The 23352-nt window shown below is 43.8% G+C and overlaps 1 protein-coding gene and 1 long non-coding RNA gene across 6 annotated transcripts in view; one reads left to right on the forward strand and one right to left on the reverse strand.

The window, feature by feature from the left end:
- NTN1 (netrin 1) overlaps positions 1 to 23352 on the forward strand; it is a 513761-nt gene that overhangs the window by 182168 nt on the left and 308241 nt on the right. The gene's annotated exons all lie outside the window — the stretch shown is intronic.
- The window catches only part of LOC144770283 (uncharacterized), a 335474-nt gene that overhangs the window by 25494 nt on the left and 286628 nt on the right, over positions 1 to 23352 (reverse strand). For all 4 annotated transcript variants that reach the window (XR_013598857.1, XR_013598858.1, XR_013598855.1 and 1 more), the window contains one exon: positions 18988 to 19200. This is a non-coding gene — a long non-coding RNA (uncharacterized LOC144770283). The remainder of the gene's footprint in view (positions 1 to 18987; positions 19201 to 23352) is intronic.

Genomic DNA, 23352 nt, shown 5'->3' on the forward strand with positions numbered 1-23352 from the left:
AGGGCTTTTGAGCATTTCTGTAAGGGGTCGCAAGTGTACCCTCATCACAAGGCCCAGTGAATCATGGGACATGTAGTCCCTGTATTTCCAGTTTCGGAAGCACAGAGCTTTAAAGTGTTTAGTTTCCATCATGGGTTGCGCATGTTTACATTGCGAGGACTCATGAGTCATGGAAGATGGAGTACTTATTTCCAGTGTATGATATTCCTTTAGGTGATATGTCAGGTGTTTTAATGTTGTAATCCTTTCAAGATGATTCCAGGGAAATTGAGTTCTGCCTGAATAAATCTCTAACAATATCGCCCGTTTAGAGTGTGCGATCTCGGCAGTCTTATATGGTTGTGAATAGCCTGAATGATGTAAATTACATGGCTGTTGTCTATTTTGTCACCGTTTGTAGATGTATCCTTATTATGTATGAAGTATTGTTGTTTACTAGTGTCATGTCCAAGGGATGAAACCTTAACCTTCCCCTCATTATTATTAGAAGTGAGTCAGGCATGACAGATGTTGTTCATCCTGTCTAGATTTTACAGCACATCAAAGCAAAATTATTTCGTCGTAGAGTGTACTATGACCTCTTTAATATAATAATGTGTTTAGCTCTGTGTTTTGCTACTCCATGGGACACCATAAGTTAGACCTTGCTTGTGAGTCACAAGTCTACATAACCAGCGTTGCTCTTTTTCAAACAAAGTTCTTTCTGGATTCCTGCTGTCACCATCCAACTGTTCTAGAACTACCCATCTTAAATCTTTGATTGTGTGTCCTGTGAATACATAGTGCTTAGCCATCACTGTGGTGATTCTCCTACAATGTATGATGCTACAGAGCTCGCAGAATCTAGTTTTACTTTGCGGACCATCATGCCTGTATATTGGAGGTCACAAAGATAAGTAATTATAAAGATTATTTGTTTGGAATTGTAATTTGTGTGTTTCCTAATATATGCCATAATGTGGGTAGACCCAAGTCTATTGTTTTACTGAGTGATGTGAGATGGCAAATATTACACTGTCCAAATGAGTGATGTCTTGTCACTGAAGGGAGACCTAACTGTTTTTGTATGGTTTTCATCATTACCACTGGTTTTCTTGGTCTAGTATGAACCAACGTTTCTCTTAAACTCCTCACTTGTTTTTTGGGAGAACAGAGGATAATCCCATGTTCTTGGGTATAGTGTTCACTATGTGCCAATTTTTCTTGAATATTTTCTTGACCATGTTGGATGCTACATTGAATGTGGCTACACAAACTAGGTTCTCTTCTTTTTTACTCCTATGTGTCCCTTCCAAAGAGCTTCCCTATTATGGTTTCTGGCCCTCTTTTTGGACTTCTGTATTATTTTCTCAGGGTAACCACAGACTCTCAATTTGTTGGCAAGAAATTCAATATGGAGCTTGAAATCGGAGATTCTGCTACAATTTCTCCTCAGGCGTAATGATTGCCCATAAGGGAGATTCTCTTTAGTTTTAACTCTTTTTATTGTTGTTAATGTTAGCCGTTTCATTGTACATACATTCATAGCTCTGTCAATAAATGCCCTATAGACAAGTGGGCATAGGAAGAATTACTGTACATACAGCTCTAACATGACCCGCTTTGTCCATCTACTGATCCAGTAACCTGTGAGTCCATGCATGCATTTAGATAAACGTCAATTTAACTCGAGGAGGTTGAAACTGACCTCCATAACACTAACGCAATGAACCTCCACTTCCTCTTTTCCCCCTCAGCCCCCCTCCCCTACTGGTATGCAAACTTCCTCTGTCTCCTGTAATATTGTGGCTGCGAGGGTGAGCGCAAAACTTTTACTGTGTCGTCGAAGCGTGATCCGTGGCTGTGAGTCGCAGGAGGCGGAGATACCTTGGACATGTGATCTCATTGAACTCGGTAGCCAGCAGGGTCAGCAGCGGTTTCCAAACCTCCCCAAAACGAAGCCCTGTTCTCGTGAGTGTGGCCTGTATGCATTCCATCCCTAAGGTGTACCATAATTCATGGAGCCACCCTGTGTGAGTGGGTACTGTTTGTGTGCCCCAATGCGTTAAAATCTTTTGAAGCGCCGCCTCTAGTGCCAGGCCTATTTGCTTACCTTTGCGGGACTTCATTGGAAATGTGAGGGGGTTAGGAAACCCCAGTACTACATCAACAGGGAATCTTGGAATATGTGTTTCAAAGTGCCCATCAATCTCGTCCAGAACTGGAGTCCAATATTTAGCAAGAACCGGGCATCGCCGTAGCAAGTGCAATAGTGTTCCCTTCTCCCTCATCCCCGCCAACAAGTAGGGCTACGATCCGGATTCCCCTGGTTGAGGCGCACTGGCGTCAGGTACCAATACGTGGCTATTTTGAAGGTGGCTTCCTTCCCAGCGGTGTTCCTTGCTGTGTGTTTAGCCCTGTAATAGATCTCCCCCCATTCTTTTTTTGAAAGGTTTCTCCCTAGTTCCTTCGCCCATCACCACCTGACTGGGGGTATACTCAATTGGGGCCGGAGTGTGTATCATGCCACAGAGCTCTGAAATCAGCTTTTTGTCCGAAGTCTTCGTGATTAGCCACTTTTCATACTATGTCATCTGTCTGCTTACGTGTGGGAGAATGTCAGGGTGTAGCAGCCAGTGTCTTATCTGCATGTAGTGATATCTTTCTGTCTCAGGTATTGAGTAGTCTTGTCTCACTTGTGTAAAGGGAATGATTCCTTCTAAGTCAAACAGATGCCTCGGAGCCTTGCACGGCGTGCCCTGCCAAGCTTTCAACTCTGTGGTCGCCATTCCTGGGGAAAACTCCCTATTTCCCAGCAGTGGCGTCTGTGATTTCCCTACATTCATTTTGGAACCCGACACTTCGCCAAAGGCCTCTAGTTCTTTTAAAAACTCCGGGACCAACCATTCTGGATCCCCCAGCGAGGTCAAGACATCGTCTGCATAGAGGCTTATAGCATGACGTTCCCCGCCGAATGGTATGCCCCGTACGGCCGGATTATCCCGCACCCTTTGTGCGAGTGGCTCGATGTAGAGAGTGAATGAGAGGGGTGACAGTGGGCACCCCTGAATGGGAAAGGGGAGCGACGATGTCCCGTTGACTTTGATGGAGGTGGTGGGGTAGCAATAGCAACTCGCTATCCATGTCCTAAAACGTTCTCCCATCCCCGAAGTGAATCAGCGTGTGATCGAGGAAGTTCCAATCAACCCGGTCAAACGCTTTCTCCGGGTCGACCGTCAATAATAGCGAGTTCATTTTCGTGCAATGGGCCTTGTCTATGAGGTGGAGGATGCGTTTCGTATTGCCTCCTCCATCCCGATTTTGAATGAAGCCTGCTTGGTCCAGCAGTATGATCCCAGGCGTCATCTTCCTTAATCTTGCAACTAAGATGCCTGTAAATAATTTGAGGTCTACGTTTAGTACAGACACCGGCCGGTAGGAGCTGCATTTCTTCTTATCTTTCCCTGGTTTAGGGAGGACTACGATATACGCTGTCAGCAACTCAGCGGGGATCGAGCCCGGGCCCTCAAAAGAGTTGAACAAGCGCGTCAGGATCGGTGCTAGTATGGAACAAAAGGTCTTGTAGAAGCGCTCTGAATAGCCATCCGGCCACGGGGATTTCAAAAGCTTTAGGAGGGAGATCGCCCCTATCACCTACTCAATCCGGATCAGTGCATCGAGCTGTTCTGCCTGTTTTTGGATTAAGGCAGAACTATGTATCCCCTGCAAGTAAGATGTCTGTAGTGTACTTGACGTATTCTCTCTGGTGTAAAGAGCCACGTAGAAATCCCTAAACACCTGTACTCTGTCATCGTCTTCCGTGTGGTCCTCCCCCTATCATCCTCTACTGTCTGTACCCTCATCTGTTGGTGTCTGGCTCTTAACTTACTAATGCTTGAGTCTTAGAGCCGCGTACTCCTGTCAAGGCCCAACCTCGCTAGTTGTGCCCTTGCCGCCTTCAGCTGTTTCCAACTCCTGGGTGCCCCTGTCCGGCTATGTACTCGCTCTAACTCCAGGACCTGTGCTGACAGTTCTGCTCTCTTCTCCTTGCATTCTCTGGCTTCCGCGGCAGGAATCGTGATTAGTTCCCCCCTTACCACTGCCTTCGAAGCTCCCCATAAAGAGGTTATGTTTGTGTCTGGTGAATCATTTGTCTGTAGATACCTCTTTATGCACTCCTTAAGCTGTGTTTTCACTATTTCCTTTTGAAGCATCGTCTCTCATAGCCCCAATACCCGGTATGTACCCGTCTGCGGCGGCAAGTGTAGTGTGACCTCTACCGCATTGCGATCAGACAGTGCTGCAGGCACAATGTCTATCTCATCCATCATGGCGCAGATTTCTTCCGTACCCAGCATGTGGTCTAGACAGGCATATGTCTTGTGTGTGAGTGAGTAGTATGAAAATTGCGATGTTTGGGGGTGCGCTGTACTCCACGGATCCACAAGGCCCAGGGATTGGAGCCACTGTTTGCCCTCCTGTGACAGTTCCCCCATCTGTGAGTGTTGGCTACTCAATCTGTCTTTTCCTCCTCCATGAGTGGAGTAGTGTGGCTCACTGGTTAGAGGCAGCAGGCCTGAGAGCAGAAGTCAGCCGGGGACCAGGGTTCAATTCCCGACGCGGCAGGGTCGTGGACCTTGGTCAGCGGACTCGATAATTCTCGCTTCGGTGCTTACTCTAATCAGGGGTTCCACTCGGCAACTCTGGGCATTAGCTTGCCTAATCTCCACAACGGCCCCACCAATTCCGGGGATGCCTGGCTCCACCTTGGGGACTCCCAGCAAGGGACCATCCCTCAGGGAAAGCCAGGACGGGTTCCCCAGAGTTATAAAGCGCCGGGACGCCCCGTTGCTGGGGCAGCTGTGCGCTTTACAAGTATACTACATTTACATGACTAGGTTTAAGTCCCCCCCCCTATGAGCGACTTACGTTCTTGTCTGTTCATGACCTCCATGATAGCTGATTTCAGGAATCGCTCCCGGCCTGTGTTGGGTACATAGGTGGAACCCAATTTGGAATACATGAGCCAAGAAGCGCCCTTTGATGTTGGCCACCAGGATTGCTACCCCTGCTTTTTTGTCTGGGCCGGATGAGAAAAACTGGTGCGGGAATACTCGAGATCTAAGTCTATGCCAGTCTTTGGAAAGGAGATGTGTTTCCTGGAGCAGGCATGCATCTGCCCCTGAATTCTCCAGGTAAGAAAGGATAGAACTTCGTGTAATTGGATTATTAAGGCCTCTCACATTGAGGGTGAGAATTTTCATAGTGGACACCGTCATGTAGCGCCGTGTGGTGTGCCTTTGTGTTGTCTCGCACCTGGTGCCAATATGACTCCTCTCTTCCTTGCCTTTCCCCTCGTGGTCCGCTTCCAAAGTTTCTACTCTCCCCTGCTTACGCCTAGAATCTGCAGACCAGTGTCCCACCCTCCCCTCCCTAACCCCAACCATTGGCCCTTTCGAGTCCCATAGTGTCCAGGGTCCGGCAGTTCGGACCACGTACCCTTTGTGTGGAGGAATGTAGTGGGCGTTGTGTGGCCAGAGCCCTCTGTCTCCCCGCTCCCGATAGGTGACGTCGCCACCCACCCAGCCTTGCACGTATCACTTATCTGTCCTTCATTGGATCTGCTAATCTTCATGTGGGGAAGTCTCTCTTGACAGCGTCTCCAACACCAACTGCCGCTCTTGTGCCAAAGCCGTAGGATCCTGTCTCAGGACTTGATCTGTTCGTCGTCGTCTGACGACTGTCTGCCATCTTTCCCTGGGGGCCTTGCCTGGACTAGATTCTTGCTCCTCTGGTTGCTGTGGGCATTCAATGTCCAGTACTTGGCATGTGTCTTGTAAGGAGCGAAGTTGGTGTAATTTGCCTTGCCATTTGAAAATTAATCGGAATGAGTGGGCCCAAGAATATGGGATGCCGTGATTGCGAAGGTGTGTAGTAGCCACTATAAAATCCTTGCACTTCTGGAGAGTTATTAGTGCCAAGTCCTTGTACAGGGCAATGGAGTGCTCTTGGCATCGTAGGGGCTGCTTATCTCGGGCCGCCCGAAGAATACGCTCTTTAAGCTGCCAGTCTGGGAGATAGGCCGTGATGTCTGGGGGGGGGGGTGCAGGTGCACTTCACGGGAGGCCCACCCGATGCGCCCTTTCTATTTTTATGTCGAAATCTGCCGGAGCATCTAGAATGCTCCGGAACAGGCCCTGTAACTACTGCGTAATGTCCGTTCCTTCTTCCTTCGACTGCACTCCTTTTACGCGGATGTTATTGTGTCATGACTTGTTTTCTAGGTCTTCTGCATGCGCCTGGAGATCAATCTGTTGCTCCTTAAGCCGGATCACTTCTTGCTGTAGCTGTTCTAACTCTTCTCCTCTGGTCTGTTCCTGATCCTCTAGGGATGCCACCCTTTCGCCCAATGCATCTATGTCCTGTCTCACCTCTTTTATCTCCCTTGCAATTTCTCCTTTCAGCGTATGAAAGTCGTCTCTCAGTGTGCCGAAAAGTGTATCTAGAAAAGCACGCGTGACTGGGCAATCATGGAAATATGCATCTGGCCCCTCTGTGTTAGGCGGGGAGATCCACCCATCTCCGCCGCTGGGGTGTGGTAGTTTAGTTAGCGTGTCCTTTAAAGTACGGTCTTTCTTGCCCCTTACCGTGGACATGGCTCCTGCTTCTTTGTAGGTCCCCCGCAATTCTTACTTGTCCCCTCTTTTGTGGTTTCCGACTAAAAGGAGCAGTTGTCTTCAAGCGTGCTGAAAAGGTCAGGCCCGGTGGGGTTTCTTTTCGTGTCTGACCTGGGGGTGCACTGTATGTTGAGGCCATCTGTACAATGTTTGCAGCCGCCTATGCCTTCTTTTTCATCTCCAGGGAATGTTAGCACTGGGCGGTTGTCTCACACCCTCCTGCTTTTGGTGTCTTGCCGCTCATGTTCCTTCGGCGTTTCTCCTGTTTGAGGTTATTGCTCCCTGGAGGGCCTGTTACCTGGGTACAGGTCTCCTTCCTCCCCGCGTGTATACCCCAGATGAAGCTTGGCTCCCAGCATCACTGTGTGTGCCCTTCTGCGTTGTTAGCCGTACTTTAATACGCTAGCTCTCGGTTACTGGAAAGTCCCCCTTGTTCTGTCCTCCTCTTCCTTGCTTCCTGCGTGAACTGGTGTCTTTCTTTGGTCCGTGAGTGGCTTCTATTTTGCGACCGGTCGTCTCTATTAGCCTGTGTGCTTACTGTTGCCTCTTTCCAGGGAACCTCTATATCGGATGTCGCTAGTGTTACTGGTCACCTGCCTCTTCTGTATCAGCTTAGTGCCTCTTTCTGGGTTCTCGGGCCGTTCAGCCTCTCTCTGTGTCCTGCCTGTTGTGCAATGCGGGCCACCACTGTCAGCCCGCCAAGCCCCTCTGTGCTGTTGTTGAGCACCTGGGCTACAATGGCCGATCTCGTCGTACTCCCCCCGTCCGGTGTTTCGCGGGAGTCAGTTGGCTCCCTCACTTCCAGGCCGGACCTCTGGTTTGTTCTGCCTCTCACTCGGGAGCGCCAGTTGGTGTGTCTGGCCGGTGCTCCAACATGCTGGGCCGCTACCCTTCCACAAATTTCGCCGCCGCTGCCGCTTCTCTGTGTCTGAATTGTGTGCTGTCCACCAGGCCCCGTTCCAGTGTGCTCGCTCTGTCCCACACCTGTGTCTCTCAGGGAACCCGGCTCTGCTGGGGCTCCGGCTCTGATATTTCTCTGCCCTGCAAGAGCCAGTCGATGAGTTTGGCTGATGCTCTGCGGGTATGGTTCGCCGCATCACCTTAACGCGCTGTTGCGCCGCAGCCGTTCTCCCACTAGGCCACTCTTGGGCGCTGGATCGCCCTCTGTTTTGCAGTCTCGGGAACCCGCCTTAGCTGATTCCGTCTAACTCCCACTGTCAGGTGCTTCGCGGGAGGCGGCTGACTCCCTCACTTCCAGGCTGGACCTCTATTGTGTACTGTCTCCCACTCGCGAGCGCCAGCCAGTTTGCCAGGCCGGTGCTCCAACGTGCTGAGCTGCCGCTCTTCCGCGAGTCTCACCGCCTTCCTGTAACTGGGTTGTGTGCGGCCCACTAGGCCTAGCTCCGGTTCACTTGCCCTGGCCTCCGCCTGTGTCTCTCCAGTACTCGGCTGCACTTGGGATCCGGCTCTGACGCTTCTCTGTCCCGCAGGCGCCAGACGATGTCTCTGACCGATGCACGGCGGGGCCAGATTGCCGCACCACTCTAAAGCTCCGTCGCACCTCAGCTGCCCTCCTGCTAGGCCACTCCTGACTGCTGGGCCGCCCTCCGGTTCGCAGTCCCTGGCGCTCGTGTTTGTCGCTTCGGGGACAGATTCCATAAGGGGCACCCTGCCCCGCCTCTCACCTTGCTCAGTGGACGTCGGAGGTCAGTCCGCCAGTCCAGTGAGGTCAGCGTGGGCTCTCCAGCAGCGCTAGCTGCTTCAGCTCGGCATGCCTGGCCGCCATTTTCCCCTCGCTGCCTCGCCGGCAGTTGGATCACGATTTCACCGTCCGGTGAGCCTCCAGCCCTTTTTACTTCTCTCTGGAAGAGGTGACGGGCTGGAGGGCAATCCCTCACTCAGTCCCGGGTCTCTGGAAGGTACAATTTGCTGTTTTGGGCTGAATTGGGCGCTCGGGCGTGGGGAGACTATGTGGAACACGTCTTACCCGCTCGCCATCTTGGCCACGCCCCCGGGAGATTCTCTTTAGAGGTAGGCAGTAGAAAGTATCACATTTAAGTCGGCTATTTTTATCCGTTGGTTTCTGGTATGTGGCCGTCTGCAATGTTCCCAATTCAGGAAATAGCTTTACATTAAAAAATGTCAAGGACTTATTGCTCAATGTTGTTTTAGGGAACTTTACAACGCAAATCATGAATCGCGTTGGAAAGTAAATCAACCACAATACTTTGTGCTGGGTTTGTGTCACTTATGTGACACAAACCTGATGCAAAGAGTTAGTGTATCTCCACCTAAATCTCTTTGTACATTTTGTGGCAGCCTGTCTTATACTGTGTGTCATACATTTCTTAACTAATGAGTTGCTTATTCTCAGTACTTTCAGTCGCAGGATGTTGCCCATGCTCCCTTTTCTTTGCCCTCTATGGACCGTTGTGCTGCTACTGCCCCTTCTGCCTGACAGGCGTGATCAACTTATTGGCTCTGCACCTTCCTCCATGAGAGGGTCATATTCCCATAGAAATTATGGTTAGTGCTCTAATAAACTACATTAAGGACATATTTTCGAAATTATCAAATAGCAACAAAGCACTTTTAAATAATTTGATATCTTTATGTTTTTTTAACCCATTTGTTCACTTGATTATTACACTTAAGGGACAGGATGTGGCATTATGGCCAAAGCTGCAGACTTTGCAACTGGGGAACCTGGTTTGAGTTTCGGCATCAGCTCAACATCCTGTGATTCTGAGCAAATCACTTAATATGCCCATGCCTAAAACTAAATTGAATGTGTCCTTGTGTAATGTCACTGATGCTCATGTAGCGCACTCCACTACCTTTAGGTTAAGTCTGCACTATATAAAACAAAAATATTAAGGGCCAGATTTTCGAACAATTCATGGAATACAGCACTGCTTTGCGTGACAGGGAGAGAGCAGGAGAGCGCCATATTCACAGAGACATGGCTCTCCCCTCTCCCTAGCGCCAGAACTGATTTCAGCTGCTGTGTGCCAGCCACATACCTTAGCGCCATAGTGCTATGGTGCATGCCTGAGTCTACCATAGGTTTTGGAAATGAAGGATAGCCTTCCTGTACGAAATACTATGACTTGACAAGCTAAAAACATGTTCCTACCTGGTATATGTGCTATACAGTACAGCATACATGCAAAGTCTAAAAAGCAAGTGGAAATTAAATCAATTCTCCTTTTAACACCAGCTTTTCAACAGCGTTACATTTTTATGCTAAACCCTGTTTACCAATATTAGGAGATAGGCATTAGCATAAAAAAGCATGGGTGGTTACATGCCCATGTACTACCCAAGTTCTCCCCTTGGTGCTAAGTTATGTTACTTTTGGGAACTTTCAAACAAGTTTTGTACTGGAAAGCAAATAAGGAAAAAGCAGTTTGTGCTGGTTAGCGTCACTTTTGTGATGCAAACCCATAGCAAAATATTTGAGAATTCCCCATAAGTGTTTGGCTCACTTCTGTCACTGGGCTGTACTTGGTTTACATTTGGGTGATATTTGTGCTTTTTTTTCTGGTGCCATCTTTGGAGAGTTATTTGTCATGAAGCTCCCTAATTTCCTCATTACTGCAGTATCCTCAGTAGACAATGTTTTCAGGTTTCTACTTTGATATAATCAAGATGGTGTTCAGATGTGCCACACTTTTGGCATACATTCAGAATGTTAGTACTTTAGTTGCTCATTAGAACACTGTAGTACAGCTGCTGATCACCATGGAGTTAACTGGCAGTCTCTTGCTGGTGTTGAAAGTGCATGTACGAGTCTGCATGTCAGAATGTTTTAATGAAATAGAAGAGGAAGATATTTGAGAAACTCCACTTAAAATGTGTCCTAATTTATCTTTTTCAGCATTTCTATGACAAACTGAACCCTCTCATTTTGTTACTTTCTAAATTAAGTGTTTTAAGTTTTACCAGTTTGATTCAATCAACATGGGTTCAAGTGTGCCATACTTTTGTCATAAATAAGTATGTTAGTGCTCTAGTTGTTCTTTAGAACACCCTGGGAAGCTGCAGTTAAACACAACAGAATTAATTGACAGGCTGCTCCTATTGGAAGCACATCATTTACATGTCAGACTTCATTCTCATTTGTCTGAGGAAGATAGTGTGAATTTACAGCAAAATATGCTCTGGAACACCTTCCATAACCTCTGTAGGAAAATCATGGAACAACAGTTTTCTCTCAAACATGGTTCTTAAAATCCCAGCAGAAGAATTTTTCACAGGGTAACATCACCTTAGAACACAACACAATCCCTAAAATTAGTATAGCAACAGCAACAACTGATTTATATTGTAACTAAAATCTGTTATCACCCTCATTGTTGTGACCCTCAAAACCTGCCATTCATTACAATGCATTTCAGAGGAGTGCTACCATGTATTCTGGTCCCAAGATGGCTGCAAGCATTTCCTAGTTGAAGTGGCGACAGCCAATCAGATCCTATCATTAGATCTGTTCTTAGGTTTTGACCATCTATACAAATTTGGTTTTCCTTTAATATCTCCAAAAACTACCAAACAAATGTATACCAAATACCATAAAGGGCTCTTTCTGTGCCAAGAACTAGCTTACTGCCAAATTTTGAGTTACTCTGTTCAGCGGTTCAAGCTGTAGTCGTGTCTAAAATCTCTATGGGAATTAACATGGCAAACGCACTATTTTCACCTCCCTTTTACCCGGCCCTCACTTGATGGATCACCCCAACACTTTCAATACACAACTAGAATCAGGAGGACACTTTTGGGGGGAAAAAATTTGTAAAGCTTTGTCAAACGGCGCTAAAATTAAAAATACTTTTTCTATGTCCTAAATATAACTACATAATGTAACTAATCTAGGGCTACTTCAGAAAAAACATCTCTCAAAACATTTCGAAGAATAAACAATAGTGACACTAATGGTTAGAAAAGTACAAAAATAATTTATTTAGAACTTAGTAAATTATTTTTGTACTTTTCTAACCATTATTGTCATTATTGTTCATTCTTCTAAATGTTTTGAGAGATGTTTTTTCTGAAGTAGCCCTAGTTGGAGATAAGATAAAGAGGGGGTCCCAAAACGCGTTTTCCTCATGCAATTTCCATAGGGTTTTTAGAGGCAACTACAGCCCTAACTGCTGAACAGAATTACACCAGATTTGGCAGAAAGCTAGATCTTGGTCCAGAAAGAGTGTTTTTGTAATTTAGTATAAATCTGTTCAGTAGTTTTGGATTTATTTAATGTAAAAGATGTATGTATATCTAGAGATGTCGATCCACCACGGATCCTCTGCAAATCCGTGTAGATTGCCATGATTGGCTGGTCACAACCTGGAAGGAAAGTTGCGACCGCAATTTTGTGATCCGGACACGGTTCCCAGGGGGGAAATAAAATGTAAATAGGACGGTGATTTACAACCAGCCCGCAATACTGAATGTAAAAAGGTTTTTTCTTGTCACCTAATTGAATTCCTTTCACCACCCTATTCACTTGAGCACCCTTCCTTGATGCATGTTCCCCCTGGAGCAACCTCTATTTTTAACTGAGGCTCTTACTTATCTTTTGACGTCTGCTCGCCAATTGACATGAAAATAAATGCATGTTGGACGAGGTCATATTGTGGTGCACTTTTTTCCTATACTTTGTGAATAATGTATTGAGTACTGTGAGCCTATTAATCCGTTCTCTGAAGATCAGAAATGTATTGATATGCCAAAAAGGAATTTTTGATTCAAATCCTGTCAGTACCAGGTTTAGGACCCTTGTCTTTTGTACCTATATGCACCCAGGTCCACGACCATTATTGGGTAACCCCATTTTTGAAATGCCCACACCCCCACAGCCACTCACAAACCCACCTACGCACCCACCTACACATCCATATATCTACTCACACACCCACACAGTCACTCACACAGCTACTCATACACCCACGCACAGGCAGGGATAAACTTATAAAACTTGCAATGGCATATGTTTGTATAAAATGTGTTGTTTTAGTATTGAGTGTGTGCAATATAACTGGCAGACTCCTTATTTGTCTGAGAATTGGCCACAGACTTGGTGAATTGCCTTTATAGAAAGACTACACAAGTTACCTTACCTTAATTTTAAACATTTTTGTTTAAAAATATATAAGAATGAACGTGTGAATAACCTGTATTTATAAACTTGTGAAAATGTGTATTAGTAAATTGACCTTATAGGTCAAATTGTAGTCAAACTTATATTTAAAAAAAACTGTGAAATTCACCAAAGTACTAAATGTTACAGGGACGTTATAGTTAGGAAATAGCATTAAAAAGCATAGAAATTCACACAAAAAAGCAAAGGTCACAGGGACATTATAGCTAGTTGATAGAATTTAAAAAAACTTAAAAATGCACTCCCAAAAATAAAGGGTACAGAGGTGTTATAGTTAGATTCGGATTTTATACACACAAAACCATAGAAATTCAGCAGTTATAGTGATAATTATCTCAAGTAACTAAAACTCATGCCCTAAGGTAACTATAATTTGAGCACTCACCATGCACTGCTAATTAACCCACATATTACATCAGTCATGACATCTTCTATCGCATCATTGATAATATCACTGCAATATTTGCAATTCCATTTTGATGCAAGAACTGTGATTGGCGGGGTGGTTTGGTGTAAATTTGTTCAGTAATTTTTAAAAAAAATAAGACCAAAATGTACAGATATATTGATAGTTCAGCTGAAATTCAAAAATTAAAGCTTTCTGTTTGGATGAGGGGCCTTTTTTGGAGCAAGCACTCTGATTAGCTTGTCCCAACATTACAGAAATGTTGCAGCCACCATTACAGGACTTGTGGACTTGGTCCCCTGTCCTGAATTTAAAAAAAGAAAAATACGAAACGGGGCAGTGTAGGGGTACCTGACCCCATAGGGCATGTGAGGTGTCCCACTGCATGAAAAAAAAATGTTGTATGTATTGGTCGCGCGGAAATACAGTGTGTCCACCTTTAAAAAGTTTTCAAAAAGGGATGGGTGCTCTTTTTCATTAAAATCACCCCCCACCCCAGAGTGAGCCAAGGCCCGTGGGGATGGCAAATCTCTTTTTTATTATACCGAATGGGGTGGAGTGTGCACCCGACCTCCTTCCTAAGTCAATGTTTATATTATATTGGGAAGGGGGTGGATGTCATCCCCCTCCCTGAGCCATGTATTGGCCCGGGGACCCCCCCAGGGGCCCAATTTAAGTTCAGTGTCCCAGGTACCCCATCCCCTGGGACACTGAAAGACACAGGCCTGTACCCTGTCCCCAAGAGCGCGGCTAGGGAAATCTAAATTTCTCCCACAACAGTGGGAGAAGAAAGAACATTTGATTCTGCCAGAAAGATGCACATAGCATTATGGCCTGCTGCCATGACGGCATCCTAGGATGGGTTTTGTCTGGGCAGCTAGTGGGGCCGCAGGGCATTGGGCATCCCCCCAGACCTCAACAGTAGACTGAGTTCTGGGTGCCCCAGATGGAACTGGGGCACCCACAAAAAAACTTATTTAGAAAAAGAAGTGTGTCAGGCTCCAGCGCCAGCACACAAGGATATTTGTCGGGTGGGAGCTGGCAGAGCCACAGGGGCCTTCCCTCGATTCCACCAACAATACAATCCATGAGCTGTGGTTGCAACCAGGGCATCCACAAAATATTTAAAAAATGCCAAAACAAAAATGTGTCGTGCAAGGCCAATCTGAAATAGAGGGGAGCAGCTTAGCCACTCATAAAATATCCATAGCTCTGGAAAGGAACGACCCATAATGCCTTGCGAGAGCTTTGTATGCATTTGTTCTTCCTGGTGGTGCCCAAGGGAGGAGCAGGGGAGCTACCAATGATTTATATATGTGTTGTGTGGGGCTGCAAGGAACACAACAGCTCTCCCAGGAATGTTTGAAAAAACTTGCTGTAGGTCTCCTGGCTCACTGAATACTTGGCCCCAGGAGAGCTTTCCATGTTTTTAAAGCACTATGAGATGGAGCTATATGCTTTTCAGCTGGATTGCAGGCATTCCTTATGATGGATTCTATGAGTGCATTATGTGGCCAAATGAGTATTAAAGAAAGACTCAAAGACATTTTTATGATTGTTTTGATAAAGAGTAATTTATTTAAAATAGTTTAGTGACAAATAATATTAATGATCATTGCAATGTGTGTATTATTAATGAATGCATTGGGTTCTGGGTAATAATGGTTTTAATTGTAAATTATGACATGTGGCTGATTTATTCATGTAGGGACCTTTTTGGCAAATCCAATAGGTCTGCCTTTTTTAAAACGATACTCCCTAAAAATTGATATGTTGCATCTGATGTAGGTGGAGAGGGTGTTGCGATTATGGGGTTCTTGATAGTTGGGGTGTTGTGATTATGGGGTTCTTGACCTTTAAGGATAAAATGTGAAAGAGCATCTTCAGTAAACATGTTGTGAATGACGCAATATGTGAGGTAATAAGCAGTGCTTGGCAGGGGTGAGTTGTAGGTAGCTCATTGAACTCTAACTGTTTCAGTGTTTTATGGTTTAAAAGATAACAGTATGACTTACATTGTCACCAAACTATAACATCCCTTTAAACTTTACTTTTTTTCTGTGATTCTTTCTGTTATTTTAATGTAACTTTATGCCTTTTTTCTATACCTGAGTATAGCATTATTTTAACCTTTGTTGTTTCAGTGAATTCATAACAGTGGCAATCAGAGTTTCCATAACTAATAACTTTGGTGCCGTTTGATGAATCTGCATGAAACCTTCCAAAAAAGTTAATCTACCTTGGCTCTGTCAAAGTTTCATGCTAATCCATCAAACAGCGACCAAGAAATAGGAGGCTCCCAAAAGTGCAATTTCCCATGTCAATTCCCATAGGAAATCCTGCTGTCTGATACAGAAAAAATTACTTCACTGAATTATACTAAATTTGGCAAAAATTTAGAAATCTACTCAGAAAGCATGCTTTTTGAGATTGTATGTAAATTTGTCCAGCCATTTTTGAGAAATTGGCCATTAAAGTTATGCGCATGTTGGGCATGAATGGGTTAAACATTTAGGTATAACTGGACCATTGTTGTCCAGATATACTCTGATTAGCCAGTTTAAAATGGGACTAGTCAACCATGATGGGCTGGCCACAAAATAAACAATATGTTGTGGCATCCATATCAGGACTCTTCCATGGTCCCTGCGTCTTGAGGGTCCCCTCTTGATTGGATTCCCACAACATGTAGTGGCAGCCATTATAAGACTCGGGGACACAGTCTTCCTCGAAAAGCAGAATGCCAGGTTTTTATGGGTGACCAAAATGAGCACATATAAAGGGTAACTGCAGATTTTAATCACAATATAAATCATTTGCTGTTGTTCTCAATGTAGGTATTCTGGTGAGTTCTCAGGCTATTTTACCCCGAGAAAAATGCTGATCCTCTGTTGGAATTTGACGAACCATTTTTGAGAGATAGCTTTTTTTTCCCATGATTTTCTCATAAATGCTATGGAAGGTGCTCCAGAAGCTAAAATGTGAGCACATTTTGTATCTTCCTCAGCCATGTGAGAATAAAGTCTGATATTCTGAGAAAAACATGTATGTCCAACAGCTGCAGCAGTCTGTCAGTTCTAATGAAAAACTAGAAAGCTAACATTCTGCATTTATATATATCAAACATGGCACACCTGAACACTATTTTGATCGATTCAAATCTGTAAAACTAAAACATTTCCTTCAGAATGAACAAAAAGTGAGGAGATTCCTTTTTTCAAAGAATTTATGGTCAGTGCTCTAGAAAGGTAAAATGAGGACACGTTTTCAATAAATTCTGAAATATCTTTCTTATCAATCCCAGGAAAAAGGCTGGTATGCAGAGTAACAGGTACAGGGGCCTGAGGTACATTATCTTACTCATCATTTTATTTTATTTCCCTTTGTAAAGTGTTTTTATAGTCACTTGTATGCACTATATAAAAACGTAAAATAAATAAATACAACTCTTATTCCAAATATATTTTGATAGCTTTAAAAAAACATTTTTGTCTAAGGGCATCAAATATCAGGCATTGGTAATGTAATCTATTGAGGCATCCTTCCGTCTAAGAAACCCTGGTTATTTATGCTTTTGCGCTTTTCTATTCAAACAACATCAGCAGCAAAGAAATCAGAACACATTTAAATATGTTTATAGCATACCTTGACTTAATGGTCGAGAGCAAAATTCACTCTTTTGTAAACGAACTGCCTTTACTTAAAAATGCAGGGATATAACCTTTCAGATCGATGGCCAAAATAAATGAATGCAGACGTTTTATTGCCGAAGTGCAAGTGTAGGTTTATGCTCTGTGGATTTCAACACTAGATATATTTTACATAGAACAATCAAAGTGGAGAGACGTTGAGATCTTGCAGAGGATTCCTTGTTTAAATGGACAACAAAATCCTTAAATTAGGTATTACGTTATATTACAGTTAAGGGTTTACGCTCCAAAACATTAGTTCTTTCAGCAAAATCAGGACGACATTGCTTCTAAGCTGGTAAGAAAGCTTGTTGAATCGGTGGACTAATGTATCCCCTATAGAGATCGGAAGTTACAGGCTTGAACCCTAGCAGGAAAAGTCAGCCTTTAAATTTTCTAAGGTAGCTAAGATTAGTACCATTGAGTTGTGTGACAACAAAATCTTTTAATCGATCAAAGACCTGTTGGGTGAGAGCATCTGCTTACAACTATAGAAATGTAAGGGCATATTTACAAGGGCTTTATCTCCGCTTTTTTGGCTTAAAAAGCCAAAAAAGCGGAGATAAAACTATCGCCCTATTTACAAGAGGGTGCAAAATCGCATGTTAGCACCCTTTTTCCCAACGTCTCCCTTTGCATCTCTAATGAGATGCAAAGTGGGCGTCACTGGGCGTACCCCAGATGGACTACCTTGCAAATATCGCTGATGTTCACATCGCGATATTTACAAGGCTGCCCCAGCATTTTAGCACACGTTAGTTTTTGGAGAAAACCGCTGTTTTCTCCAAAAACTAATGTCTGCTAAAATGCAGACTTACCTATCCCTAACATTGTGGTGGATTATGTTGATACGACCCTCTGGGTCGTATCAGCCAGGTTATCGACGTTTTGCAGGGAACATCGCTGGAAAACCAGCGATGTTCCCTGCAAAACGTCGATAACCTCGCTATCTCGGGGATTTTTATCGCCCTGGAGAAACGCGTTATTAACCCGTTAAGTGCTGCCGTCGGCCGTTGAACGTCCAGAACACTACCTGGCTGGTGCTGCGCATGTTCAATAGCCGACGCAGCCCTCCCCATTTTTTAAAACAGCCGCACTGTCGCGAAATCGCGGCAGCAGCCAACGAGTTCATAACTCGCTACCAGGGCGATAAATTCCAGAGATAGCCTGCGATAACAAAATTATGGCTAAGCAAGGCTAGCGATAATTATTGCTGGCCGTTGATAATATGGCCCGTAGTTCCTTTCTATTTGTTTAGCGCATGCCTACAATTTCTATGTGCTTGTAGCACAATGGACATTTTGGGGATAACTTTCCACTTGAGGCTCACTCCACTGCTGACCCATGTACATTTACCACAACACTCTGTGTGTGACTTCCACTGCTACCAGGCTTCTTTCAGAGCCTCCGCGTGCTTATGTGTCTCCTGAAACTCAAGTCACAACGCCATTTGTGCACCTAAATTCAACCTACACATGACATGAATAAATGTACCAATAAAAATGTGCACAAGTGAATTCATTTATACATATTTGATACTACACTAGAATAATCAAATTGCACCTTTGAATACATCTGCGGCAGGGCTAGGGAGTGGGCATTCTAGTGCAGATATACTGCGGGAATCCCAGGATAACATACAGATGTGAATTTGTAGGTATTCATAAACCTTTCCATTGTCAAGTCCTACCACAGATAGGATGGGAGGTTTACCGCTGTCATACGCAGGTCTAACTCTATGTATGGAACAAATGTGGAGGAAACACCCGAAAATGGGTGCAAGTACAGGGGAAGGATACTTTCCAGGCCGAATTTTTTTTCCCCATGGAGAAAAAAAATAGACGTGAGCAAATGCAACTTTGGTAATCATTTACACCTGCATGATTGTAACCTATGTGAAAATTACTCATGTGTGACTGCTTATGCATATGAGTACTTTTGTAATGCTCATATCGCACCACTTTCCAGGAATGCAACTGCAAACCTTTAAGAATATGAATAATTCATAAATATACGCTCAAACGTAGGCGTAAACATATGGGCATACATAGATTTATAAAGTATTTTGTGACTCACTCCCATGGGGTCTGTGTTTCCCAGTGTCCTGTCTCGGCAGTGACCTTTCATGTCTCGCTCTGCTTGTCCGGGTCTCTCAAGGGTCTTCAGTGTCTTCCCAGAATCAATTTCTCTCCAGTGTCTTTCTGGGACCCGTACCTCTCCATTTTCTTTTTTGTTTTTACGTGCCATCCACACTCTAGGAGAGCATCAGTGAATTGCGGGTCATCAATGCTACAAATAAAAAATACAAAAATCGAACGAGATATTCACAAACATTAACTGAAAACGACGAGACGGTATTGAACAAATAGGGACTAATTACATACTTTAAAGAAAAGAAAAATTAGGTCATGTTCTGCTGACTATTCAAGAGCAGTCTGCGTTTAATTTAATAATGCTTTTTTATGTTATTGGGTTGAACATCAGAATGTATTAGGTGATTTTTTTGTCAGCTCAATTGTATTGCCTTAGTTTACTGGCAGGATATCAGAGAACTGCGGCGCGTTTACAAAAAATTGAGTGCAGCTGTGGCACAGCAGGAAAAAAGCAACATAGACGCAATATCATCTTCCATAAAATGACATGTAGACCCTCCAGTAGGAAACACTGTGACCCTCCTGGCCTGCATTGCCACTGTGAGCTGGATGTAGATTCCTGGCAAAGTTCTGCAGCATATTTGAAAGTAAATGCCCCAATGAGGATTGTGTTCTTTACCACATACAGATTATCACAGCTTGTGCAGTATACAATCTATAAAGCTGGTGTTGAAGTATTTTGGCCATAGGGTGATTGTAGAGAGCCTTTATTAGGATGGGTGTGGTAAAGTTACTGACATTATTCTCACCTGACCCCTGTTAGTGGACATACAAAGCTTTGCATTAATCAGATCTACATTAAGTTTTGTATCTTTAGTGACGACCAGTAAACGGATAGGCTGGCAAACCTATTTATGGCAACACGATTTATATATTTAAGATGGTTAACAGGGTCCTAGCCAGATGCCCCAGTCATCCAGTTCCTTTGTTGGCTCTACTGCTATAGGGAGCGTTACACTAGCCCAATGGTGACATTTTGGCATCAGTGGAATTAGGCCCCCACTTTCCCCACTAGCATGAGGTCAATCACTCTAATCCCTTCAAGGCCAAGGAGTTGGAAATGACAAGGATGCCTAATCTGTTCTAATTGTAGAGCCGGATCATCTTGAAACAGTATGATCAAGGAGGTGCACAGTAGTCTAAAGGGCTGCTGGGAGCCATTGAAATTAAGTGCGTAGTGTAGGGTGAATGGCCGTGGGAATCTAGAGGCATCAAAAGCATCAGCCTATAGGCATTACAATCTTAAATCAAAAAGGTCCTCACGCCTCTTCCAGCAACCAAACAGTAACATACTAAACATGCATCAGATTGACCAACAAATGTGAATCAAAACACCACTAAAATTCCTCACAATATACATTTTCTTCATACATATTCATTAAGGATATTCTATATACACGGTTGGATTTTGATGTTGTTGGGTCAACAATGTCAGCCATAGAAGTTAGTTTGCCTTCTTGAGAGAAAGTTTTCTGTTCGATAATAATTGCAAGAGGAAGTATACAATTTGAGAGCAATGTGTCCAAAGTACAATTGCCAATGTATGCTTATACATATCTTGATATAAACATTATACAGTATTCCCTTATAATAGAGTGGACAGGAAAAAAATCAAATAGGCCCTAAGCCATGTCCTCCCAACCTAAACCTAACAAGCTATTCTCTTCACAAATTTTCACATATCGCTTATCTGAGCACAGTGCATGAAATATAGTGCAAAGCACATATTCAGTATTCTTTAAAGTGCCTTTATTAGGGATTTTGTCAATAATGAAAAAACACCTTTCCGGCCAGCACACCTTCCATTTAAGGCAGTGGGAAACAGGAGTCCCTTGCCAAATCCTTTGTACACAAGCCTAATGCAGCAGGAACATCTTATCGCACCATCGCGTATAGAAGAGCAGCAACCAGTAATGTTTGGGAATACCCTGAACATTTCATACCGTTCCCTGCAGATGTTCTCATTTCAGCTGTTCCAACTTCACCATTCAGTATCCAATTGATATCAGGCAAGAAAGCGTGTAGTGATGAATCTGTTATTCACAGAGCCTTCCTCAGCTCTTCAGTTTTAGAAGCCTAGAGATGTTTGCTGTTATTTTGAGATGTTACAGTATGTTATCAGGATTTTAACAGCAAATTTCTACAATTTGCATAGTCTCTTTGAAATCTCAGAGTCTGGGATTTGATTGTGTTACATCCCCTGACACAACTCACCTGAGAGCAGCTTTGGGTCAGCATAAGGGGGGACTTGGTCCTCTGCTTCCATATGATTCTCATCTGCTGCACCCAGGACCAGAGGAGCTGCCACAGTACACTTGCTCCTGGTGACCGGCTGCTCTGAGCGAGGCCCTTAGTTTTGGACTTACAGTTCAGTGTAATTAGTACAATGGTAAGTAGGATCAGAGACACCAGTTGGATAAAGAACAGGATATCAAATATTCAATCCCACTTCTTGTGGTTGCCATACAAGAACAACTCTATTTTCCTGTGAAGGTTTATGAGGTTAGGGTTAAATGTATTCCTAGCCAGGACAATCGTCTTCCCACTTTGTGCTGCCACAGCTTCCATATTTAAGATAGTGTTCAACCACTTTCCGGTGAAGTCATTTCCTGTTGTACTCTTATATAAGGAAGTCTGGATTGCAGAAGGATGCGTTTCACTGCTTTTGATTCCCCTATTTTTCATTGTGTTCATCAACCCACCTTAGAAATATTTTACCTCTGATTTGGCTCCGTTTTTCTGCAGCTGTTTTCATTAATGGTATTTTCACTCTGGACTTTTATTCAGCTGGATCTTTGTTTGCTCTGTCACATGGCCATTCAGATGTCTTGCTTCCTAACTCTGTAAAGTTCTACATCTTCGATCAGGATTATCCATATATATTGCCGACAAGTTTTTTTTCTACTCTTTGTGGCTTTTTCTTCTTAACTGGTGTCTTGCTTCCAAACTCTGTAAAGTTCTTCATCTTCTATCAAGATTATCCATATTGCTAACCAGTTTTTTTCTGCCTTTTTTGGCTTTTTTTCTTAACTGGTGTCTTGCTTTCCAACTCTGTAAAGCTCTTCATCTTCTATCAAGACTATCGATATTGTCAACGAGTTTTTAATTCAGCCCTATGTGGCTTTTCCTCTTTACTGGGACCATCATCCACTTGGATGCTATGGCATGTCCAACGATTTCATGTCATTTCCATTGAAATGAATGGGCTCTTCATGACGAGTTACCCTTGTCATTAGCATCCAAGTGGTTATAAGGAGACATGTGACACTTTTCACATGTATCTTAAGTGCAGGGTGGCACCACGCCTACTTGTACCCCTTCTTCAGGCTCAGGAAGGAAACTAGAGAGGTTTTCACTGCACCTCGTCCTTGGAAGGTTCGCTGCAGACAAGGTGGCTTGTAGACATCATGTTTGGTACCGATCTACCTGGGGGTGTAGACTCGAATAGAACTGAATAAAGACTTGTTTAGTAATTGTTTATATTGAACAACAGAAGAAAAGCTCTTCTCATGGGTCTGAGTAGTGAATTATGTGTACAGCATTGTGAGTGCCAGATGTTTAAATATAATGCTTCCATCGGACCAAGAAACACATGTGCCATGCAAGCCAGAATCCAGCACGTAGGGCCAAGTACACGTTTGAGAGTGTTAATAAACAAAAAATAGACTTTTTTTTTTTTTTACAAGAGATGAAGGGTAAGAAGTAAATTGAAATGAGGCCCATTTAGTCTTTCTACCCGTAAGCTGAGGGTGTAACTCAGCAGTGTTTTACAGCATCTGCACCAATATTTGAGAAATATAATGGGCGACTTGCAGGAAACAAAACTTCAAAAACAGCTCTCGTTGGCAAACACTGCAGAAAATATTAAGGATCAGAGAGAAAGAAGAAGAATGATATAAATTGGAGGAAAACAATGATAAGCGATTTGGGGAGCTGCCAAAGAAACAGGGTTTGAATCACCTACAACATATACAAAATGTAGATTTTCACACTGTACAAGTTATACATCATTCGGCAATGTCAATTTCGAAACTCTGATCGATATACATAATACCGCACAAACGGCCACATGCATCAAAGTGCCCATTTGCGATTTCTTAATTGCGAAAATTAAGGAATCGCAATTAAGAAATCGCAAATTGGTATGCATTAAAAAAATCGCATTTTATTTAGCGATTTCTTATTTTTCCTTAATTGCGATTCACAAATTGCGAATCGCAATTAAGGAAAACCCTTCCCATTGATTCCTATGGGCCAAGAGGCCCATAGGAATCAATGGGAAGGCATT

The sequence above is a fragment of the Lissotriton helveticus genome, chromosome 7, assembly GCF_964261635.1.
Source record: "Lissotriton helveticus chromosome 7, aLisHel1.1, whole genome shotgun sequence".
NCBI classification, from domain to species: Eukaryota; Metazoa; Chordata; class Amphibia; order Caudata; family Salamandridae; genus Lissotriton; species Lissotriton helveticus.